Source organism: Mesocricetus auratus, unplaced genomic scaffold, assembly GCF_017639785.1.
Source record: "Mesocricetus auratus isolate SY011 unplaced genomic scaffold, BCM_Maur_2.0 Super-Scaffold_100011, whole genome shotgun sequence".
Lineage (NCBI taxonomy): Eukaryota > Metazoa > Chordata > Mammalia > Rodentia > Cricetidae > Mesocricetus > Mesocricetus auratus.
Genome location: NW_024429195.1, coordinates 63,108,689 through 63,121,138, shown reverse-complemented (window position 1 = coordinate 63,121,138; position 12,450 = coordinate 63,108,689). Strand labels below are relative to the sequence as shown.

Genomic DNA, 12,450 nt, shown 5'->3' with positions numbered 1-12,450 from the left:
CTTCCTAGATGAAGGTGATGTTATCATAAACCCAGGCACAACTCTCTTTCTAAAAATTAGTTTTGACTACACAACGTAAATCATCCCTCCTAAGTTAGATCTCAGCTAAATGAATTCCCTATATTTTTCTCTTATAAGTAGAACCAGACATATATTGCTCCTCTAGAAAAAAATCATAATTATGGCTTAAATAATAGAAATGATGCAGCTGTATTTATGCCAAGGAAAGAAAGGACACCCAAATTAGAAAGTAAAATGTTTATTTATTCTTGTTTACAGAGGCTATGATATATAGAGAAACCCCATTAAATGCCTGTAAAGTTTTAGTGTGAATCAATTTAGAAAAGTTGTAGAATAAGAAATCAATAGTGTTCTTATATATTAATAGTACTTAGAGAATATTAAAATCAAATAAACAGATCACATTTATGCTAGATATTTACTATATATGTCTAGAAATAAGTGTAATAAAAGAGGTAAAAGATCTATACATTGATAAAATAATTATAAGAATAGCCCAATAAATGTGAAGACAAGCAGTGTTTATGAATTGGAATAATTCAAGTTGTTAAAAGTTTTGTAAAACTCAGAGATCTGAGATACAGTGGAATCATAGTCACTATTTCAATGACTTTTTAAGTAAAATATGAAAGTAGTATTAATTTATATGGCACTGCAAAAGACCCTAACTTGATAAAGAGATCATGATCAAAAGAATAAAACTAGCTGTTGCCATACTTGGTTTCAAAATCTACGCTACAAAAGCAAAATAATAAAAACAGTGTGATGTAGTTATAACAACAACACATTTATCAATGAAATAGGACAGAGAACTCACAAATATATGTAAACATTCACTGTCTATTGGTTTGTGTCAAGTGACTATTGGGTTATTTGGCCTGGATCACCACCTGCAGAGGAATGAGATTAGAACATGATTTCACATCATATACAAAAATAAATTCAGTGTCCTAATAAGAGTATTACTTATGGGGCCAGTAAGTTGGCTTAGTTGGTACACGTACTTACCACCAAATCTAACGACTTGAATTCAATCTCAGGGCTCCCATAAATGGAGAGAACTGACTCCCCCAAAGGGGCCTCCCTGATCATCACACATGCATGAACAGCCTCATCCTGAGACACAGATACACAAATTTAAAATCGTCTAAATACTTTAAATAGCTGAAAAAAATGAAAGGAGTATAAAGAAAATAGGGGAAATCTTCACAGACATTGGTTGTGGAGATTATTTTGTATGGCAAGTTGGTGCCTAAAGAAAGTAAATATAGCAAATATAGATTCTTGGAGTTATATCAAACTGAAATGTTTCTGCAAAGAAAACAATCAAGAGTGATGGGATAATTTGTAGGATGAAAAGGATATTTTAAAACCATACATCCGAATAGGATTTTTTTGTGTGTTTTGAATTATGTATCTCAAATTTAATGTGTCAGATATTTAATTCCCAAATTCACATGTTGATGATATTTAAGATAGGGTCTTTATGACTTAACTAGTTTTTGATGAGGATGAGGGTTGGAGCTTCAGTGTATGATATGAGACTCTTTCAGAAGAGCAGGAGTTTTGAGTGTACCTTAGACCTGCCATGCTATGATGCATAAGAATGGCTTTAAGGAGGACTTTACTTTATTTGACTTTGCACTTTCAGGTCTTAGGAAGTGTGTGAAGTAAATCAATAAATGTCTGGGATTAAAAAAATTACCTAACCTCAGGCATTCTGTTATAGTCTATTATAGCAGCGAAAAATTGATTAAGATAGAGTCAACTACTGAAATACGTAAGGAACTCAGCAGTGAAAAAAACAAAACCTGTTTTGAAATGAGCAGAGGGCCCAAAATGTATCAGGAAAAGGCAAATAAATGGACAAAAGATATATGAAAATAAATTCCAACTCAGCAATCACTAGGGAAATGAAAACTTATACCAAGTGAGCTAGCACCTGTTAAAATGGCTATCACCATTTTTTTAAGTGAAAGATAACAATACTGGAATGAACATGGAGAAGAAGAGACCTTGTACACTTTGAGTTGTGATATAAATTAGCACAGTCATTATGGAAAATATTATGGAGACTGAAAACTTAAAAATAAAACTGGTATCTGTTCTAGACAACACATTTCTGAATATGTAGCCAAGGAAATGAATCAAGTGTCTTAAAGATAAATCTTCAGCCGGGCGGTGGTGGCGCATGCCTTTAATCCCAGCACTCGGGAGGCAGAGGCAGGCGGATCTCTGTGAGTTCGAGGCCGGGCTGGACCAACAGCCTCTGAAACAATACAGAGAAACCGTGTCTCATAAAAACCAAAAAATAAAAAATAAAAAATAAATCTTCAATTTTTGTTAGCTCAAAAGAGCATTATTCACAATAAACAAGGAGTGGAATCACCATAGGTGTTCAGCAGTGAATGACTGGCTAGAAAAAACTGTAAATTCACAGTTGAATATTATTATCATTTAAAAAATAAAAAAAATCCTACCATTGGTGACAACATAGTTGAGCATTGAGGAAATAAGTCAGGCAGAAAATATTATTATATGATGATATGTTGTGTAGAATTTAAGCATGTTGAACTTATAGAAACAGAAGGTCAAATGGTGATTAGCAGAAAGCCTGTGGTGATTGGAAGGAGAGTCATTAGAGAGATGCAGGTCCAAGGGCATCAAGGTTTAATTAGGAGGAAGGCCATGTCTTCTGTGCTTGAGATTTGCTAAGAGGATAGATATAAGCATTCTTACCACTGAAAAAGATAAACATGTGAGGCCAAGCATATGCTAATTAACTTGATTTAGTCATTTCAAAATGCACACACATATCAAAACATGGTGCTTCGTGTCACAAATATGCATATTTTTAAAAACAACTTCAATTCGGGCAGCATTTTTGAGAACATGAAAGGAGTCACATTATTACCACTGAAACCCAATACTTAGATATATCTTCTTTACGAATCTTACATTTGAAGGTGACAGACTAACAGATGGAGCCATGCATGATGCATTCCTGACACCAATCAGGGAACTGGCATACAGGCAAAGTGAGGGACTTTTTGGACATCTGCTGGGAGTCAGTTGGCTAAAATCAGAGTACCCGGCACATTGTGGATTTGCCTTGCTGATGACTTCACCTCCCTAAAGGCAGAGAATGAAAACAGAAACTGCTATTCTGATTGACTATCTCTCCCAAAGAACTGGCATAATACAAGACATGGGCAGCCACAGGGAAGGAAGCAAAGGTATTTTACAGGTCCGATCAGTCACAAAAGAAAGCAATGCTTGTGCTTCTAACTACTGTGAAATCTGCCACGTAAGGGGAAATACAGGCTAGTTCCATGATACAGCACTCACAAGAGGAGATAGTATGTTTCTATTGATGCACCAACAGCCTACTACCTAGTGGCTTGTAAACATACATTTATTAGCTCATTGACTTAGGGATCAAAAATCCGGATATAATATGACTAACCTGGGTTCTCTGATGAAGGCTCCAGAAAGCCAAAGCTAGGGACCTTTGTTCATCTCCCTGAGGTTGGGAGACGAAGATTCACATTTCCTTGTTGGTTATCAATGGCATTGTTTATATACTCCTTTACATGTCAAAGGGGTCAAAGGGCAAAGACTGGCATGGAACACTTTGGGGAAGCATTATGCATACCAGAGTAGTGATTCTCTGTCTCTCTCTTTCTCTCTCTCTCAATCTCTCTCTCTCTGTAGGATATGTGTGCATATGTGTGAGTGGGTGTGTTTGCCCTATGTTTACACATAGTGGTACATGTTTGTGTTTGTGCCCATATGAGTCGGGGTTAGAGATCAATGATAGGTTTCCTCCTCTCTCTATACCTTGTTTTTGGATAAGGTCTTTCGCTGAACCTAGAACTCATTGATACAGTAAGACCTGTAAGACAAGACTATCTTACCGGTGACCGCAAATCTCTGCCTCCCTAACACCAGGATTACTGGAATGCAGCTGACATAGACTCTCTATGTGGGTGCTCAGGATCTGAACTCAGGCTTTCATCCTTGCATTGCGAGAACTTTTCTGACTGAGTCATCTCCATCCACAGCCCATGATGCATTTCTTCATAAGATGTAAACTTTACAAGAGGTCCAAGAGGGCCTAAAGTGATACCTCAGCTTGCTGTTGAAGCAAGAGGGTAGGAGTTGATAGGATTGATAAAAAAAGCTGTGTCGGGAACTCCAGTGCTGGGGGCAGTGAGGCAGAGACAGACGGATTGACTCCTAGAGCTCATGGACCAGCCACTCTTGCTGCTGAGTTTCAGGTTCATTGGGAGATCCAGTCTCAAAAAGTAATGTGGAGAGAGATTGGGGATGGGGATGACATCTGAGGACAAACTCTGGCCTGCACACATACCTACCTGCACATGTGAATATCTACATACACACACACACACACACACACTTGCACACACACGCGCGCACGAAAGAGAGAGAGAGAGAGAGAGAGAGAGAGAGAGAGAGAGAGAGAGAGAGAGAGAACACAAGAAATTCATAAGAGGATGAAGAAAATTTAGCTTGTTTAAAGTTTAGATGATGGAGTGACATCCAGTAGCTGATGGAAGCAGAGGCAGACACCCACAGCTAAACACTGAACGGAACTCCTGGAAACCAGTTGCAGACAGGGAGGAATGATGAGCAAAGGGGTCAAGACCAGGCTGGAGAAACCCATAGAAACAACTGGCCTGAACAAGGGGGAGCTCTTGGACCCCAGACCGACAGCTGGGAGGCCAGCATGTGACTAATCCAGATCCCCTGAACGTGGGTATCTGTGAGGAGGCCTCGACAATCTATGAGACCTCTGGTAGTAGATCAATATTTATCCCTAGTACACTAATGGACTTTGGGAGCCCACTCCACATAGAGTGATACTCTCTCAGTCTAGACACACATGGGAGGACCTAGGTCCTGCTCCAAATGATATGACAGACTTTGAAGATCCCCCATGGAAGGCCTCACACTCCCTGGAGAGCAGAAAGGGGACTGAATAGAGGACCAGTGGAGGGTAGGGTAGGAGGGGAGGTAGAAGGAACTTGTAAAACAAGCTTGTTTCTAATTTAAATTAAAAAAGGAAAAAATAAAGTTTAAATGAAAGTGTTTGCATCTTAAACAGAATTTAAGAAGCAATAGGAATGTTAGCACCTGGCATTTGTAAGACAAAAAATAAAAGACCCAAAGACAGATAATGGGGTTCAAGTTTCAAGATCAGAAAAGCAAAGCATCTGACCACTGCTCTTACTCTACCTCAGACTGAAAATTGATCCTGTCTCCCCCAAACCTCAGATTTCAATCCCATACTGCTATGCTTTCCTCAACATGGCTAGAGAATACTGAGACTGAATGCCAGCTGTGAGACCTTACTCCTGTCTTATGTACCTCCCTAATGCTGGGATTAAAGGTGTATGATCCCAGGTGCTGTCATCAAAGGCATGAGCTCTTTTATGCTTCACTCTTGTGTAGGCTATGGTGGCCTTAAACTGAGATCCCATCTACCTCTAAATTCTGAATCCTGAGATTAAAGATGTCTGCCACAACTGCCTGGTCTCTATATCTTGAGGCTGACTTTGCTTTCTGAATCCCCAGGCAAGCTTTAATAAATTATAAATAATATATCACCACAAACATCAGTAATTTTTTTCTCAAAAACTGTCAAGTGAATCTGAAAGTACCATTACACCCATACTTGTCATAAGAAAATGAAAGTTTTAAACTGACAGCTGAGAAGAGAAAATTGACAAATGTATCTAATAATAGCTAATGAGTATTCAGACTGGAAAAACAACCCTTCCAGAAAATGTTATAAGTAATTGTTTTTGTTGCTGAAATGGGTAGGCCTTCTTTCCCTGATTACACATCAGGGCTGGGAGACAATGTGAACAGAAAGGAGTCAAGTATGGTCTCTGAGAAATCATGCCAAATATTAGACCTTCAGGAAATACAAGGCATTGGTTTTAATCTATTCTAGTCAGAGGTTTTGACAGTAACTTTGGCAAAGATGCCCGAACAGATTTCTTAAAACTGTCTTGCTACTAATGAGGAGAGAATAAATAAAAAGTATATTTTCCCAAATTTGAGTGATTATTAATTCCTGCTATGAGAACTCATCAACATGTTATTGATATTGATACTAATTATCACTATAAGATGGTCTTAAAAGGAAAAGAAAGGTGGACAGTTCCTGGAATTTTTTTGTGTATACTGTAGTTTGGATATACAGTATTCCCATCAGAGGCTTGTGTGTCCAGATGTTGGCGCTATTGAGAGATCATTGGATCTTAAGACTCCTAGATCCCACCTCTTATTGAAAATAATTTCTTTTCTCATACAATATATTGTGATTACAGCTTCCCCTCCCTCTACTAGTCAGAAGTGCTTCTCCCCTCCTCTTCCCTCTCCTCTGGATCCACCCCATTTCTGTCCCTCATTAGGAAAGAAAAGGCTTCTATGAGGTAACAAGCAAACATGATCAAATAAAACATAATAAGGTAAAGCAAAAACTATTATCCAAGTTGAACATGGCAACCCAACAGGAGGAAGAAAGTCCCAAGAACAGGCACAAGAATCAGAGTCCTACTTATTGTCATGGTCAGGAGTCCCATAGAAATACTAAGATAATAGCTGTAATATATATGCTGAAGATCTGGTTCAAATTCATGTAGGTCCAGTGTTTGCTGAATCAGACATAAAGGGATCATACGTGCCTTCCTTAGTTGATTCAGAGAACCTTGTTCTCCTGGTATCCTTCATCTCCTCTTGCTCTTACAATCAATTTGCCTCCTATTCCACAGGATTTACTGAGCTATAAGGGGAGGAATCTAATCATGATCTCCCACTTAGACCCCCCCTGCTTTCTCTGAGTAATGTCTGGTTGTGGATCTCTGTATCTGTTTCTATCTGCTCCCAGAGGAAACCTGATGATGACTGTATAAGAAATTGACCTAAGAGTAGAGCAAAATATCATTAGGGATCATTTTATAAGACAAGTAGTATTTGGTTTTACTGTTGGGCTCTAGGATACCTAGTTTCTAGTTCTTGGTTACCCAAGCAATGTCGGGTATGGATTCTTGTGGAGTGGGCCTTAAGTCAAATCAGACGTTGGTTGGCTGCACCCACAAGTTCTGGGTCATCATTGCAATTACCATACTTAGTTGCCAGGAAAGAACAGAGGCCAAAGTTTAAGTGGCTGGATTGGTGTCCACTTTTCTCTTTCAGTAGTCTGCAGAGTATCTTCCTACATCAAAGAGACTAGAATGTAAGGGTGGAGGCCCATAGAGGCTCCAGCTCAATTTCTCCAAATTCAGTGAGTTGTGAGGGTGTTGTCCTTAGCAATGGATCTCTCATGTCAGTGTGAAAAAGGCAATCCCTTGTCTCAGGAAAAGTCTGGATTGCTTAGGGATTTCCATGGGACCCAGTTGGCCAACAATTAATTGAATGCAACCCAGTCTCACCACTGGAAGCTTTGCTGGGCTACAAGAGACATCCAGTTGAGACTCCAAATCCCCCATTGCTAGGAATCCTCATTAGGATCACCTTCAAGATTCCAGGAAGCTTCCCGCGCACTGTCTTTCCACTCCATTCCCCAATCACACCAAATTCCAGCTGTCTCTCCCTGCACTCCCTCCCACCACCCGATCTCCTCTCCTACCAATCCCCTTGCTACCATCCTCAGTCATCTCTTTTCGTCAGTAATAACTATTCTATTTCCCCTTCCAGGGAGATCCACACATCTATATGATTTTTTTCTCAGAAAGGTAGGAATCCATATACCTCAAGACTCAGATATACTACTCTTGGGCATATAACCAAAGAATGCACATCCTACTACAAGGACACTTGCATAACCATGTTCATTGCAGCTTTATTCATAATAGCCAGAAAATGGAAACAACCTAGATGTCCCTCAACAGAAAAATGGATAAAGAAAATTTGATGTTGTTTCATCTATAATCCATAAGTATGCTGCACATTTTAGTGGTATCTTGTTATATTTTCCATTTCATTAATTGTTTTTCTTCTATTCAGTTTGGTTAAGGACTAGTCAATTGTGTGTGTGTGTGTGTGTGTGTGTGTGTGTGTGTAGTGGGGGAACTGAAGTTATAGGTTTTGCTGAGCTACCTACCATGGGTACTGGGAACTGAACTCTGGTCCTCTGCAAGAATAGTGTGCACATTTGATGACTGAGCCATGTCTCCAACCTCTCATGTGTTTGCTTTTGCTTACTTTTTAAAAATTCCTTTTGATTGATATATCCTTTGTATTATTCCTTTAGAATCTGTTTTATTAACTTTAACTCTGACTCTTATTATTTTTCTTCTATTGGTTTTGAATGCAGTTCTTTCTTGCTTCATTTGAGCTGAATAAATCAGTTATTTACCAATACCTCTGTTTTTTAATACTTTCAGATGTCAGCTAATTTTTTAAACAACCTTAGTTGTTGTCAACACCATTATCATTTTGAGTTTTTAGGAGTCTCATTACATTACTTTTTATGTGTTCCAAAACTCTTACTGAATAGTGAGCTCTGGGTGGCAAAGGGGTTTTTTTGCACCTGCTATTGAGACCTTGTCCACCGTTTAACACAAACATACTCAGGTGGTATCTTCAACTTCTGTTTTAAATACAATCACTCACAGATACAAAACTTGGCTGTGTCTGACAGACAGATTGTTTTTGCGTTCCCACTGCCATTTGACTCTAGGCATTTTGGAAGATCCTTTCAGATTTCTTCAACAACAAACTAATCATTCAATGGTATCACCCAGTCCAACTTAACATTATGTGAGTGTGACATTAACACTTTTATATTTGAAATGCTACCTTGAGTTATAGATTGGTCTAATGTCATGTTATTATTAAAAATTACTCTGTATCCAAGTGCAGATCTGACTCTAACATCTATGCATTTATCACAAGCAGCTGTTTTATTACCCCAGGTTGTCTCAGGAGGCAGCACAGGTTACCAGAGCTCACTCTGCTTGGAGAAGACAGGTTCTTTTACTTTTCAGTTAATTCTAAAAGATTTGCAAAACAACTTTAGATGAAATAATAAATATGAGTATCTTCCTTGGACAAAACCAGTGAATTTTAGGAAACCATTTTTTTTTTTACTTATAAGAGAGGTCCACTTGCATTTGATTTCAAGCATCTCTTCTGAGACATAAATTTATGCCAGCCTAGCCTCTTCTGAATCCACTTTTAAATACTGCTTTGATTTCTTTTGTCCTTTTATGCCCTGTTCCAACTAAATTCACAACACATTCCTAGATTGGTAATGTAATTAAGAGCCCAGACACTGAAATCAAACTGCCTGTTGCCAATCCTGTATCTATTGCTTAATAGTTGTTTGAGTCAGGAAAATTTTAAATCATTTTTTTAACCTTAGTTATCCCAGATGAAAAAACCTAAGGTATAACTAGTGAGTACTTCACCATGTTGAAATGTTCTTGATCAAATGGGTAATTACACATATATGATATTATACGTATATATTTTGCAAAGTAATACACAAAATATTTACATAACAAAGAACAGTGGATCAAGATAAAATTTAAAAAGAACAATAGCTATTTCAAGTAGGATATATTTAATATAAAAGAGAGAAAATAATGGTCTTGTTTGACCATGGTAACTCATATAAAGAAAACATTCAATTGGGGTGGCTCGCTTACAGTTTCAGAGCTGCAGTCCATTGTCATCGTGACAGGGAACACGGTGGAATGCAGGCAGATGTGGTGCTGGAGTAGCGACTGAGAGTTCTACATCTTGCAGGCAACTGGAATCTGACTGAAACACTGGGTGGAATCTTGAACATAGGAAACCTCAACACCACTCCCCCCTCCCCCGTGACACACTTCTTCCATCAAGGCCATGCCCACACCAACAAAGCACACCTCCTAATAGTGCCACTTCCATGAGATTTGGAAGCCAAATTAGATTCAAACTACCACAGAGCTAGAGGTAGGCTTCTCTGGGAAAACTATTCAGAAAATGTTAAACTATACAAAAAGAGTCAACAATTTGAAGACAATTCTAAAGTAGAAAGGAATCAGATCTCCATTCAGTCTCTTCATATCTCTTTAGAATTTTTCATAATTTTCTCTCTTTGCATTTTATAATACAGTCAAGAGGAGCTAAGAAGTTTATTCAAGTTTTTGTTAAACATTTCCTTAGCTAAATATCCAATTTTATTGTACCAATGCTAGTTTCCATGAAACACTAGCACACAATACAATCTAGTCAAGTGTATACCACTTTATAATCAGGATTGCTTTTTCTCTATTGTCCAATAACATATTCATTGTGCTTAACTGGGCTCTTTTCAAATGACCTTTTACCATTCACACTTCTACCTGCATTCTGTTGTCATTTAGGTGTTCTCGGAGGAAACTGAATCTTTCTGTACAGCCTGACATTTCTTTTTGAGCTTGCACCACGATTACCATTAAAGTCCCATCTGTTGTAAGCTCGGCTTTTCCTAACAAGTTTCTCAAAACTACATTTCTATTTGTTATCCATTTTCAAGGCAGTCCCTATATGTCTTTGATATTTGTGGTTGCATTATCATCCTTGCCTATTAAAACTGTCTACATTATATTATAAATACACTGACCTATTATTGATGACAGCAAGTCAATTGAATGTAACTCGATATCCTGTAAGATCTATGTCTTTCAGGGGTTGAGATAAAGTCTTAATTTTCACTGAGGCATTTGTAGTAATGCTATCTGTATATATTATATTATCATCAAATAAGGCTGGTAAACATTTGTTTCTCAAAATGTTAATCATCTTAAAGATTTATTTTTATTATTTGTAATTGTGTGTATGTGTGTATATCTGTGTGAGGTTATGTGCATGTGAGTGCAAGTGTCTGTGGAGGCAAGAGGCATCAGATCATATTGGAGCAAGAGGTAGAGGCAGTTATGAATCACCTCTCGTGGGTCCTGGAAAATGAATCTGGGTTCGCTGCAACAATACGCTATGCTGAATATTAGACCATACCTCTAGCCCCAATATTAATTATTCTTGTGTATTAGGGATTTTATACTCTTCTCATCACTTTAAGTCATATATTGTTTTATCAGTCTGTGCTACAGGAAACTAGAAGTAATTTGTCCTCTCTAACTATAGCCCTTTATTGAACTTCTTCCCATCTCTTAGTTTTACATATTTTGAAGCTCTTATTGAGCACTATTCCACTTTGTGCAATGAGATCAGCAGTTTTGTTTCCACAAATGTGAGAACCTGTGGTGTTTATCTATGTGTGTCTGGATCATTTCTCTTGAAATATCTCATTGAATACAGGAACTTACCACAGCTGTGATATTTTAAAGGTTTGATGATTCTGGGGGTTTGATGCATACTCTTAGAAAATAAGGCCAGTTTCACCTTCCACTCTCAAACATGAGTCCACGACAGATTCTTTAGATTTTGGACAAAGCATTAGTCATACTTGAAAAATACCATTTAAAGGCAGGTATTTATTTAATTAACATTGAAAACAATCCATTCCAGGAGTGTAGTCATTACAGTCCAAAGAGTTTAAAATAAGATATAGGTGTGTTACATTATGTTTATATTGTGATTCCTATTTCAATATCATCAGAAAACTAATCAACATTTATGTTTGCCTGCACACCCTGGTAACACTTCAGCTTGTGGACATCATTAAGAAAACACAGTAAGAAGACCTGAAAGGCTAAAAATAAATAAGTACTTATAGGGACATAATCTCTGACACATAAGGTTATGTACTTGTAAAACTGACATTAAATATCATGAAATTTTGGAGGTAAAGAAACCTACATTGCTTTAAGTTATGAAAAGCCATTGCACTGAAATGACAAACTTGTTGCCTTATTTTTCACTGAAAAACTTTAGATTGGAAAAGAAGTGGTATGCAGTCAATGGAAAGAATGCCCATGCACACTGCTATTACAAAGAACAGTGCCTATATACTCTTTTCCTATGCATATTCTATTTCCTTACAGATAAATTCCTATAACTCAAATTGGTCCAAGAGTTCCATAACACATTTTAAAAATCAAATTACTCATATAGGCAAACTTACAAACTAAAACATTTTCTAGAATACCACAATACCCATAATGTTGTGAGTAGAGACAAGCAACCCCTCAAAGTAGAATTATGAGCTATCATGTGTGATAAAGGAGACATTAACAGAAACATTAACTTTATCTTCTGGTTTGTTGTCCCTGAATGCTATTTGACTGAGAGGTAACAGCTGAGTAAGATCTTATTCGGGAAATAGGAGACAGGAGAACCATGTGTGCGAAGTATTTAGACCTAAGAGTGTGGAACAGTAGTTCACATGGAAGGTAAGAAGTTAAAAGTAAGAGGTCTGGACTGCTGAGTAGGGACAGGGTACAGACAGACTTGTGCCACTAGGAAACG

At 37.7% G+C, this 12,450-nt stretch overlaps 1 non-coding gene across 1 annotated transcript; it reads right to left on the bottom strand.

Moving 5' to 3' along the window:
* Positions 1 to 8,514: 8,514 nt before the first annotated feature.
* Positions 8,515 to 8,633, bottom strand: LOC121143383. The gene has a single exon (XR_005880586.1). It is a non-coding gene; the product is annotated as a small nucleolar RNA SNORA40 (small nucleolar RNA).
* Between the last annotated feature and the right edge of the window lie 3,817 nt (positions 8,634 to 12,450).